We start from the raw sequence: 13719 nt of genomic DNA, 5'->3' as shown, positions 1-13719 counted from the left end.
ACTAATTATCTTCAGAGAGCAAGGAATTTGGAATCATAAGTTATAGATCCACTGGCAATTCATTTTCTGGATAGTCATATACATGACAAGATCCTTAGTAGTAAATATGTCAGTACAATGACAGCTATTCCTGACAGGGCCCTTTCAAATGGATAACTATCAGGGGAGGCTTGACATCTTACAAACAAGGCAATGTGTACATAGAGCAGTTATAAATGGGAGACACAGCTCAGACAGGGAAGCCTCCTCCTCCATCTCCATCCTCCCACATAAGAATTTATACAAGTTTTGTTTGACCCTGTAATTCCTCTAGCATTATCATATTCCTTCAAACAAGTGTCTAAATACTGAAAATCACTCATCTCCTTGAGCGTGTATTATCGAAGATTGTTGTTCTAGGAAGTAAGTACAATTATTCTATAGAATTAATGGCTGTGGTTGGTTGAATGAGAAATGTCTCCCATAGGCTCAAGTATTTGACTACCTGGTTCACAGTTGGTGGCCCTGTTTGGGGAGGTTTAGGAGGTGCAGCCTTGCTGGAGGAAGTAGGTCACTGAGGGCGAACTTTGAGAGCTCATAGCCTGCTCTCTCTGCTTCGTGTTGACTGTTGAAAATGTGATGACTCAGTTTTCTGCTCCTGAGCCATGCCCACTGCTTGCTGCCATGCAACCCTGCCATGATGGAGTCCTATCCCTCTGGAACCATGAGCCAAAATACATTCTTTCTCCCACATGTAGCTTTTGGTCATGGCATTTTATCACAGCAATAGGAGAGCAATTAACACAAAGGCAAAGGATTTTTCCATAAATTTCATGATCATTCATACCATCTCCTGTTGGGGACCCCTGCTGTTTGGGTCGCAGTCTCTCCATGTCTGAATAGCCTAAGGGGCTCGACGTTTTTATGCAGAGACTCCCCTTTCCAGCAGGGTGCCTCTTGCTCTCCTTCCTGGCTCACTTTGAAGTGGCTGCCACAGATGCCCTACCAGAAACATGACCTCTGGCATAGAAACCACCAGGTTTTTCCTATATGATAATCAAGCATTGTCTGACAGCCTGGCAGAAGCCCACTTCCATATGTAAATAAGGCATCCCACAAAGTACCTATCAGCTAAGGCTTTTACCACTACCCCTACGGTATAAAGTGTCCTGGTTTTCCCTCAATAATTAGAACTGGATCACCAAGACTTGGAGCCAAACAAAGTCACTAAATAAAGAAGCTGCTGAATCACTGAGATCTGAGCTGAGTCACTTGTCTTGAGCTGTAACACTAAATCCTGTGATTCAGTCTCCCTGGGGGGCGCTATCCTTCCATCATCGACTCACGGAAACCCAGCTTTAGCCACCCCACACCTTCCCGCGTGATCCAGCGGCCGGTGGATTTCGCATCTTGAGGAAGTACACGGGTGAAATTAGGGCGGAACTCGACCGGGCCAGCCCCGGTAGCAGAGGGACCCACAGTGGAGAAGCAGCGGAGTACGTGGAGCAGATGCGTCACGGGACCCGCCACCTTCCAGGTGTGCGCAGGGGACCGGCGCCACGCTAGTAGCTGGTGCCCTGAGATCCCTGCGTACCCCATAGCAGTGGAGTCTAGTAAAGGGAAGATAGGAGCCACAGGACTCTGGCCTCTTTCTGTCTCTCTCTTTGCTTCCGGGGCCATGAGGGATGAAGAGCTTCTTTCACCAGCCCTGTGCTCCGGCCATGATGTGCCATATCACTATAGATCCAAGCAACAGGTCCAAGGTCCATGGGCTGAAACTTCAAGCCTAAACCTTACCTTTCTGTAAGTGAATTCTCTCAGGAGCTTTGTCAGAGTTATGAAAGGCTGACTCACACAGTAACCACTAGCAATTCTTGATTTTAGTGGCATCTGATCAACTTTCTTGAATGTTCCGCCTTTATGTATATGTGTACCATGTGTATGTGATGCCCATGGAGGCCAGAAGAGGGCATAGATCCCCTGGAACTGGAGTTATAGACAGTTGTTAGCCACCATGTGGGTACTGGGAACCCAACCCAGGTCCTCTGCAAAAGCACCCAGTGCTCTTAACCACTGAGCTCTCTCTCCAGTCCAAGTTGAGGCTTTTAAAGTATGTCTATCAGATTAACCTCAAGGTAGCCAAAATTAAGTGGACAGAGGTGGAGGGGCAGGAAGTGCATCTAACTTGTCTATTCCAATCTTTTCTCTGTTTAGGGAAGGGTGTGTGATTGTCAATGGGGCTGGAATTAGACTAGAAGTCACACCTCTGGGTGTGTCTATGAGGGTGTTTCTAGAAAGGTTTAGCTGATGAAGGAACATCCACCTCACCTGTGAGCGAGCAGCACAATTCCATGGGCTGCATCCTGAGCCGAATGAAAAGAGAAAGCCAGTTGGACACCAGCATTCATCTATTTGCTTCCCAAATGCAGACGCAACGTGCCGTCGTGCCTCCCCCTCACCCACGTGAGGACTGCTCCCTCAAACCTTGAGGGAAATAAGCACTCCCTTCCTCACACTGCTTTCATCAGGTGCTTCGTCACGGCAACCGTAAAAGTAACTGATTCAGAGTGTTCACAATTGCCCTGTCTTATCAAGGGGAGAGACATTCCAGGTCCCCTGACATGAAATCACAAGCTGTGCCAGACCTCACATGTAGTGTGTCTGTATCCGTATAACCATATGCATAAAGTTCAATTTCTTTTTTAAAATTTATTTATTTTTATGTGTATGAGTGTATTGCCTGTGTGGGTGTAAGTGCACCTATGTCCTGCAATGCCTGAGGAAGACAGAAGAGGTTGTTGGATCCCCTGAAACTGGAGTTACAGACAGTTGTTAGCTGTCATATGAGTGCTGGGATACGTGCTCTTAACCGCTGAGCCATCTCCCAGTCCCAAAAAGTTCAGTTTATAAATGCATCCCAGTGAGAGATTAGTAACCATACGCTACCATACAACTTGGCCACTTCGGCAAACAATGTGTTTTCTTTTCCACGTTGACCACGTCCACCTTTTTATTTAAAGAAAGCAGTTTACTAATTCTCTTTGACATATGCAAATTGCTGGCCCCATGACTCTGGCTGTAGGGCCATTACTAAGTAAGATAAGAATCACGTGATTCTTGTCCTTTGTCAAGTATGTTTTACAAAATTTTACCCAGTCACTGGTTTATCTTTTCGTTTTATTTATCTTTTTTGTTGTTGTTGTGGAGACAAGGTATCACTCTGTAGTCCAGGCTGGCCTCAAACTCATAGCAATCCTCCTGTCTCAGTTTCCCAAATGTTGGAATTACAGGCCATCACTCCTGGCTTAGGTTCTTCTTACCAGTGAAGAGAAAAACTTGGTTTATTTGTTTGTTGTTTGTTCGTTTGTTGCTTTTTGAGACAGGGACTCCCTGTAGCCCCAACTGGCTTGGATCTTGCTATGCAGACCAGGCTGGCCCCAATCTCACAGAGAACCACCTGCTTCTGCTTTTCGAGGGCATCTACCTCATCATCCTTCCTTTCTCTCTCTCTCTCTTTCTTCTTCCTTTTTCTCTCCTCCTTCCTCTCTTCTTCTCTTTCTCTCTTTCTTTCTTTCTTTCTTTCTTTCTTTCTTTCTTTCTTTCTTTCAATTCACGAAGTTTACCTTCGTGTGAGCCAAGGGCACTAACATTGTCCCCTGTGTTTTCCCTTATCATTTTTAGAGCTTTACTTCACATATTTAGATCTAGAATCCATTTCAGTTTAATATTTGTGTATGGTATAAGACTGGAGATGAGGCTAACAGAAAGACCCTCCTCTTTTGACTTGCTTTTGTGACTGTGTAGAAATAAGAAGCATGGCGGCTAGGAGGGTGGCAGGGAGCAGCTGCTTGAAGCTCAGGAAACACACATGGAGTGACATCCTGCTGGTGGAGGGTGGACATGGGTAAAAAGACACATGCAAACTGTACAGCGGTGGTCTTATTAAACAGCACACATTTATTTGTGTATGTGCATGCGCATGCATGAGTGTGTGTGTGTGTGTGTGTGTGTGACATGTGGAGGTCAGAGGACAGCTTGTAGGAATCAGTTCTTTCCTTTCACCATGTAGGTCCTGCCTGGGGATTGAGTTCATGTTGTCGGGTCTGGCCTCAGCCCCTTTCTCTACCTGCTGAGCCGTCTCACCAGCCACAGTGATTTTTTTTTTTTAAAGAGATATAATTAGTAAACCAGGAAAACAGCTAAAATGGAATCCTGAGGGCTGAGGCTATGACTCGGCTGGGAGAGTGCTTGCCTAGCTGCATGAAGCTCTGCATTTGATCCCCAGCACCACATGAACTCGGCATAAATTAGGCACAGTGGTACATGCTTGTAATCTCAGAAATGGATGCAGGAGGATCAGAAGTTCAAGGTCATCCTCAGCTACATATTGAGTTGAGGGCCAGCCTGAGGGTCATGAGACTCTTCCTCAAAAAGAAAAAGAACAGCAAGAACGAGACGGATGGAACCAGGAGAAATACACAGAAAATACGCAGAAAAGAAGAAAAGGATGAAGGTGAGGTGTGACAGATGGACACCAAGATGGCACACCTGAGCCCCACCGTGGAAACAGCCCGTTAAACACCCACAGTCTAAACCCTCCAGCTGAAAGGCAGAGATCAGGTCTGGGAGGTGGCTCAGTGGTTGAAGCACTTGCCGTGCAAGTGTGAGGACCCGAGTTCAGATCCCAGCCACCGCATAAATGCCAGGTGGGCTGGGCAGCCCCCCTCTAGTCCCAGTGCTCAGGAGGTGGAGACAGGGGATCCCTGGAGCAAGTTGGATAGGCAGAAGCTAGTCAAAAGGGTGAGCTCTGGGTCCACCTGCCTCTCCATATAAGGTAGAAAGCAATCAAGGACACAGACATCAACCGCAGACCTCCACATGTACCTAGACATGCACCCCACACACAAGTGCACCCTCATATATACAAGCACGTGTGTGCTTGTACACTACACACACAAATAAATTAAACAAAAATAATTAATTTATAAAGGAAAGGCAGAGATCCAATCAAAGGGGCGGGCAGATATTGTACTGCAGGGAGAAGGGAAATGAGGACAGAGAGCAGAGCTTGAGGTTAAGTTTGGGAGGGGGATATTTGAAATTCAAAGCCAATTTTGGCAACTGAGCTGTAACATGAACCCAAACAATATTCGTGATTTTCCTTAGGAACTGTATCAGAACTGCAGGAGCAGGGAACAGGGCTTTGAAACAAAACAAAAATCAACAATTCAGATTGTCTAGAAGCTGTCCTTGAGTCTGGCTTGGCCAGGCCTTTCTCTAAGCTCCTGTAACTTTTGTGCTCACAGTGAGGTGACTGTGATATTGACCCTCTATGCACCTGTGCTCCAAGCTCAGAGCATTCAGCTGAGCGACCGACGGTCAGTGCTTGCCTATCACATGCCTAACAGGAGCACCACAGTAGTCCTTGACTAACTGACGTACCCGATGTGGAATTTCTGTGTCCTTCTTTTCCTGACTCGATAAGGATGACAAATGGGGGTTTAGGCTGCAGTGAAAGCAATGGAAGTAAAAGGCTGGGATAATCACTGCTGCGAGTTCTTTCTGTGAGTGTATGTGTGTTCGTGTGTGTACGCATGCCCAGCTGTGCATGGAGCACAGAGGACAACTTCGGTGTTGTTTCTAAAGTCACCTGGTTTGTTGAGACAGGCTCTTTTGTTGGTCTGGAACTCGGCAAGCAGGATAGGCTGGCCGGCCACTGAGCCCCAGGGACTCTCCTATCTCCACTTCTCCAAATAAATGTGTGCCGCCAAACCTGACTTTTTACACAAGTTCTGAGGATTGAACCCGGATCCTCAAGCTTGCAAGGCAAGCGCCTTGCTGACTGAGCCATCGGTCAGCCCCCACAAGTTCTTTTGGAAGTGCTAAACCAGCTGCCGAGGCCCTGAGCATCCCCAGCCAGCGGTGTGCTTTACAAGGGTGACGGCACCTTCCATGTGCAGTCAGGCTCTGTGGCGATTGGGGTCTCTTTGTGTTTCGTTTGGGGCCGTCCATGTTTAATTAACTCTGGTGAAGCTATGTGGGCTTTTTTCTCCCTCCGAGAGCCCCCCTCAGCGGGCCTGGTCTTGTTCCTGGAGGCACCTGACAAGGTCCAGGAGTTCCGTCTGGACGCACATGTTCTGTCTGCCAATCTGGTAGGTGCAGGGAGGGCGGGGGGAGGGCTCAATCTCCAAAAGAGTAGCTTTGCCCATCTCCCACTCCATCCCTGGGGCATGGCACGTGGCATCAGTTACTTGGCACGTCCCTCCCCTCAGCTTGCCAGCTCCCTCCGCCCGCCTCCCCTCTCGCTAATTAACCCAGCAGCAGCAATTCTGTGTCCCTCTGCCAAGGCTGTGAGCCAGAATCTTGGCATGTGCCTGCCTGTGGGGTGGAGATGGGCACCCACACACAGCCTGGCACCACCCCCTTACTTGGCAGCAGGGACCCCTTCCGACCTCAGGTCTGGGTGGCCTGGATGTCCCTGGCAGGCTGAGAGATAGGACGGGCTCTGGGCTCCAGGATTTGCATGTCTGTTAAGACATACCGAGTAACTGCTGGCTGGGACCTGGCTCTTCTGTGAAGAGGGTGGGACTGACTGATGCTGAGAATGTCTCCATTATTGGCAGACCTGGCATCAGCCCAAGAGCAGGGGCCACAGGGGAAACGGGGAGAAAGGAGTCTCTCAGCCAGGCAGTGGTCAGGGGCTGTGCCTCTGTCACCCCCTGTCAGAGCTATAGCCAGTCAAATGGCCCAGAGGCAGGAGAGCCCACCTGGGCAACCACGTAGAAGACAGAGAAGGGGCTGGAGAGATGGCTCAGTGGTTAAGAGCACTGGCTGCTCTTGCAGAAGTCCTACGTTCGAATTCCAGCACCCACATGGCAGCTAACAAACGTCCCTAAGTCCAGTTTAGGGGATCCAACAGCCTCTTCTGTCCTTCACAGGCATTGCATGACAAGGGTGCACTACATACATGCAAGCATAACACTCATACACATAAAATGAAAAATAATTTTAAAAACTAAAATTTTTAAAAGCATTTTTTTTTAGAAGACAGAGGAGAGGAAGCAGGGTCTTCTAAATCCCTCTGCATTTCATAGTCAGGACAAAAGACCCTGAGGCAGAGGGGGACCCCTGGGGTCCCTCCCCAGCCCATTCCCTAACATCCAAAGGTACAGACTGGAGAACAGGTCTCCCTCCTCCCTCTCCCCTCCCATCAGCAAGCCTGGGCTAAGCAAAAATAAACAGAACACCTGGTACGAGGAAGGCCCTCCGATGTTTGTAAAAAGAGAGGGAGGGAGGGGAGGGAAGGAGGAGAGATGGGAAGGAAGGAGAGGAGGAGAGAGGGCAGGGGAGGGAGGATGGGAGGTGAGGAGGGAGGAGAAAACAAAGAGGCCTGGGAAGGGACCAGAGGAGTCGTTTTTTAAAATCTCAGAGGAAACAGAAAAAGCCCTGAGGTGAAAGCTTGTTCCCTTGGCTCTTGGGTCCTGGTCATTCCTTAACTGGCAGCGAGCCTCCCTCCAGGCCACAGGCTCTGTACGGTGAAGGTGGGCCCCGATGTCCTGTCAGGAGCTCCCACAAGCCAGGATTCCCCCAGCCTGCCCGCTGCCAGCCCCCACCCAGCAGTGGCTCAGCCTCCCTCCCAGGCTTCCCATGGGATAGGAGCTGGCTCATCGAACATCTCCCACCCAGTCCTGTGCAGGTGAGACTCATTTATAATGACAGGAAAGGATGTCAGCCAGTGCCCAAAGCCGCCAGGGACCCTGCAGCCTGCTGTATGCTCTGTCATAAAATATGTTGTCACATAGGCAAGGATCAATCCTGACAAAATGTTTTCAGGTACAAAAACAAGAGGTATATTGATTTGTCACAAGGTCAGACACCTTGTGGGTGGCCCTGTGTAACTTGGTTATCGTATAATCTGTCCTTGAATACCTTCTGGGCCCAGGGTGGCCTCTGACCCAGGTTCCTAGTCACAGGCTGCTCTAGAACCAGCACCAGCGTGACTGACCTGGTTTTATTTCTGTTGCTATGATAAAATACCCTGACAAAAAGCCACTTGGGGGAGAAAAGGTTTATTTTAGCCCACATTCCAGATCATAGTCCATCATAGGGAAGTCAAGGCAGGAACTTGATGCAACTAGTCACATCGCAGCCACAGTCAAAAACTCAGAGAAATACACACATGCCTGCTCATGTGCTCAGCCCTCTCTCTAGTCTTACACGCTGCAGGAACCCCAGCTTAGGGAATGGTGCCACCCACAGTGGGCTGAGTCTTCCTACCTCAATTAAGGCAACCAAGACAAGGACTCATGGACACCACAGACCAACCTGATCTAGACATCCCCTCATTGAGACTCACTTCCCAGGTGAGTCTAGACATTTCGAGTTGATGATTAACCTAACATCACAATGGCCTTTGCAGACACTAGGACCCCCAAAATTAGACCCTTCCTAAGTGACTGAGATTCAGCCTAACTGGCTCTGAGACAGACAGTTCTGCTCCACTGACTCTGAACAAACTCTACTGATCAGTCCAGTTTGCCCTTTGTCAAGTTGATGGCACACAACAGAGGTCATATCAATAGATGATACACATATCAATAGATGATACACAGTGCATGGAGATCAATAGGTCAGGAGGCCACAGTTATTTAAAAAAAAAAAAACATTGCAGTTCCAAGAGCAATGAATGAGCCTCACCATGCAGGGCCACCGGGGAAAGCCCCAAAGGAAATCAAAGGGAGGGGTGGGCAGGTGGCTTCCCTGGGAAAGAGCTCCCAAAGCAAGGTAAGCCAGTTCAGGTTTGGCTAAATTGGATAATTACAGCCCCAAACAAAGTATCAGACTACAGAAAACTGAAGATGGGAAGGAAACACAGAGCTGAAGTAGAGGTCATTCAAAGATGGAGGCTGGGCCACATGTGGCTCGGTTGGTAGAGTGCTTGCTTAGCATGTGGAAAGCTGTAGGCTAGATCCTCAGCACTGCATGAACTAGGCAAGATGGCACTTCCCCTAGCACTTGGGAGGTGAAGGCAGGAGGATCAAGAATTCAGGATCATCCTCAGCTACATAGTGAGTTCCAGGCCAGCCTGGACTACATGAGATCCTGTCTCAAAAAAAAAGAAAACATTGACTTACAGATGGACGTTGGGCTCTATACTAGATAACAGATATTGGAGTAGAGACTCTAACCTTTTCCAAGCTACAACGAGTCCCTTTGGAGCTATGATGAAGGCTGTAGCCATGAGCTGTCTAACACAGTGGTCACGAGCCCCATGTGGCTGGCTTCCGTGCATTTGATATGCAACTGGCTCTAATGGAGACCTGGGGTGTGTGTAAGATACATGCTGGATTTGGGAGACTTATTACAAATAAAAGATCATCTCAATAATAAGGTTTATATTGATTATATGAGATGACAAAATGTCAGTTATGTGAAGTCAAATACATCATTAAATTTAATTTCCTTGTTTTTTTTTTTTACTGGAAATGCTGGAAAATGGAAAATGATTTCCATGGACCATGTCCAGGACCTCAAAAGATCAAACAGCGATGCACACACAATGGTCAGGCTACAACTGAGGGGCAAGACCACAGGACCTACAGGCCCATCAAACCCAACTTAGTTTCTCTGTCTTTCTAGAAAGACACTCCATAGAGAAAATGTTGACATGTCTTCTGCACCCATGGCCCCAGACACATGAAGACCTACCTAGTGAGAATTCACAGCCATGAAACCAAATCTTTGACATTGCTTCATTGTCTGGATATAACTTACTATAAAGCTTTTAAAAATCATCCAGACAAGATCACTTCCAAGGGGTCCTCGGGCTCTAACACCTACTATAGGTCATGCATTTATAAATCATGCCTGAAAGTCTATCTTTGTTTACTTCCTTTTGAGACAAGGTCTTGTAGGATCCTGAGACCCTCTTCATTCACGCTACCCCCAATCCCTCCAGACCCCCACTAATTGCTCTTTTAGCTTCTGTACAATGCTTGGCTGCTGCTTTAGACATGCCTAGACAAGCCCTGACCCCCCGCCTGCTATCCTCCCCCCTTCCAGGCAACTATAGATTAAGCAAGCCCGGGCATGAAAACTGCCCTATAAGGTAAAAACAGAGACTCCTGACCCCACAGATAATAGTCAGCACATTCCACAGCCCGAGAATAGCACCTACCAATAAGAAACTTCCAGGGCTGCATCTTATACATCCAATCAGTTTAAAATTATGTTGGCAAGCGCGGGTTCCTTAAAGCAACCAAAATGTATCTTCAGTTTCCCCCCCTTTGTCTAAAACCTATAAAAGGCTCCACTCTCCCTTATTCTGGGCTCTCAGCATGGATCCGTTGAGTTGGTGAGGTCTGAGAGCCCGAGCTTAAGCCCAAATAAAACATAAACCTTTGTAAACCTTTGCTTTTGCATTTTGGTGTGTTGGGTCCTCGGTGGTCTTTTTGGGGTCCAGTGGATGAGGTACAACATTTGGGGGCTCGTCTGGGATCCCCCCAGAGACCCCCCAAGAGGAACCGACCCCAAAAGGTTTGTGATCAACCGGCCAGGTAAGTTTTTGTACAACTGTGTGTGTGTGTGTGCCTGTCTTCTCTATGCTTTCACTTTGGTCGTGGCCATCTGATCTCAGTTTTTCTTTGTCGCTGAAACACTAGTGAGGTGACCTGGAGGATTCAGGAGACGTCCCCATCCTCGTCAGGGTGGGTGTTCCTCATCGGACACCCCACCAGGACACTAGTCCATCTGAAACCTCAGAGGACCTTGCGACCCTGTTGGGACATGCGAGTCCTATCCGTACGGTCTTTGGCACGATCGAGCCAGAGAATCCACATGGCCGAGAGTCCAGACCATCTGAAAGCCACGGTAGTTTAATTTGGGCCCTCTGTCTGTCTGTTATCTTTGTGATCTTTGTTCTAATTTCTTTGTTGACGAAATGGACGGGACTGATAAATACTATGGGCAACACCCCATCTTCCCCTCTAGATCTTACACTAGTCCACTGGGGGGACGTTAAGACGATTGCCCATAACAATAGTGTAGATGTAAAGAAAAAGAAAAACCAACTTTTATGTTTGGTTGATTGGACCTCCTTCAATGTTGGATGGCCCCCTGAAGGGACTTTTAACCTGAATTTGATTTCCAGGGTAGAGGACCACGTCTTCTGCCCACGGACGGGCCACCAGGACCAGATCCCATACATTGTGACCTGGCGAGGCCTCATCAAACGACCTGACAGTGCACCCAAGCGGTGATGCCGGGCATCGTCAAGAGGATCACAAAGGGGCCCTTCCATCTTGGCTCGAGATTTTTCAATTGCTGTCTGCAGATGAAGACCCAGTCGCCCGGTTTAAAGCTGTGGGGTTGTGGGGGGACAGCAGCTTCATATATGGCTCTGAGTTGTGGACAGACCCGTTGGTGGGTTAACTGCAACCGTTGGAGTGAGTCCAGTAGGTCCTGGTCTCGCAAGGTCGATACTATGTCAGCTTGGAGGCTAGGTATCATAGGAGGGGGATTTCCATACATGATTTCAAAGGGGGTCAAACCCATCTGGTATAGAGTGTTTCTTACTCTAAAAATGGCAAAGGGGAGGAGAGCCACCCAGTCTGTGCCAGTCTCTGAAGCTAATTTGGTTAAGGGCTCTTTTAGAGTTCTATTCATTCTTTCTACCTGTCCTGAAATCTGGCATCTATAAGCACAATGTAGTTTCCAATTGGCCCCCAGTGCAGTGGCTATTCCTGGCTTACCTGAGAGACAAATGCTGGCCCATTATCTGATCCGATTGTAGTGGGGAAACCATACCTAGGCAGAATCTCTTCGATTAGCTTCTTGGCTACCACGTGAGCAGTCTCATACTTGGTTGAATAGGCCTCAGTCCATCCAGAGAAGGTGTCTATGAATACTAGTAAATATTTATATCCAAATTTTCCCTGTTTGATCTCAGTGAAATCAGTCTCCAAATACATACCCGGGGATCCTGGGTTAGCATGGGATGGAGCTGAGTTGGTTAATTGGCAGGCATGACAATGCCTAACAGTTTTTTCAATGGCTTGATTTCCTTCCTAAATTTTAACTTTGGCCCTTCTTAGTAAGTCTTGCATCCTTCGGGTACCCATGTGTGATGCTTGATGTATTTTCTTGAGCAATCTTACGCTTAAATTCTGAGGTAGGATAAGTTTCCCCTCCATTGTCCACCAGCCCTGTAGGCATTGAGTCATAGGGAGAGTGTGTATCCAGGCTAAGTCCTCGGGGCTATAGTGGGGAGTTTTAGGCAGTTCCCTTTGCTCTGGGATCAACAAGAATGGGCAGGACCATGGAGGTCAAGGCTTCTTCTTTAGCTGTCCTGTCAGCCAGATTATTTCCCTTCTGGGTGGGGTTGTTTCCTTTATGGTGACCCGGGCAGTGGATTATGGCTAGTTTTGTTGGGCCCCAGAGGACTTGCAGGAGGTCTAAGATCTCTTGTTTATTTTTAATAGTCTTTCCCTCTGCAGTAAGGAGGCCCCTCTCTTGATAGATGGCCCCATGGATATGGGCAGTGGCAAATGCATATCTGCTATCTGTGTAGACGTTGAGTCTCTTTTCTTTACCCATCTTTAGGGCTTTGGTAAGCACGATCAGTTCAGCTTTTTGGGCCGATGTACCTATTGGCAGTGGCTTGGCCCAAATGATTCTCGAGGTGGTTGTAACCACTCCCCCAGCATGCTTTTTACCATTTCTGATGAAGCTGCTTCCATCCGTGTACCAGGTTTCTTCAGCGTCAGGCAAGGGAACATCTTTCAGGTCAGGTCTGATGCAATGCACCTGTGCCAGAATTTCAGTACAGTCGTGGAGTGGGTCCCCAAGATCAGGATCTGGCAATAGCGTGGCTGGGTTCAGGGCCGTTGGTACCTGGAAGGTGATCCTGGGTGGATTTAGGAGCAGAGCCTCATAATGAGTTAATTGGACATTGCTCAACCATCGATCGAGGGCTTGCTTGAGCACCCCTTCAAGGTCATGAGGGGTTGCCACAAGCAGGTCCTGTCCCATGGTTAACTTGTTAGCATCCTTAACCAGTAGGGCCATTGTGCTGTAATTCGCAGGCAGGGGGGCAATCCAGCTGCTACAGGGTCTAATTTCTTTGATACATATACAGTTGGTCTCTTCCAGGGGCCTACTCTTTGGGTGAGGTCCCCTTTCACAATACCTTTACGTTCATCCACATATAGACAGAAAGGTTTACTTATGTCTGGTGGTCCTAGGGCAGAGGCCTCTAAGAGCTTGTGTTTTGGGGTTTCAAAGGCCTCTTGCCTTTCCTGGGTCCAGTTGAAGTCCTGTCCTTCTTTGGTAGCCTCATATAGGGGTTTTGCAATTTCGGTGAACCCCAAAATCCAGAGGCAGCAGAACCCCGCGGTACCCAGGAATTCCCTCACCTGTCTTCTGGAGGTCAGTGCAGGTATCTTTAGCACAGTGTCTTTGCAGGCCTTAGTCAACCACCACTGCCCCTCCTTGAGGATGTACCCTAGATAAGTCACTTCTTGCAGACATATCTGAGCTTTTTTTGCTGAGGCCCAGTATCCCAAGTCCCCAAGTATGTGGAGTAAGTCCTCTGTCCCCTCCAGGCAGGACTTCTGGTCCGGTGCCATGATCAATAAGTCATCTACATATTGTAACAGGCTTATGTCGGTGTGTTGGGCTCTGTACTCACCCAGATCTTCATGCAGGGCCTCATCGAATATAGTTGGAGAATTTTTAAACCCT

Source organism: Nannospalax galili, unplaced genomic scaffold (assembly GCF_000622305.1).
Source record: "Nannospalax galili isolate Female #2095 unplaced genomic scaffold, S.galili_v1.0 scaffold1684, whole genome shotgun sequence".
Classification (NCBI taxonomy): Eukaryota; Metazoa; Chordata; class Mammalia; order Rodentia; family Spalacidae; genus Nannospalax; species Nannospalax galili.
Note: the sequence above shows the minus strand (reverse complement) of the source record.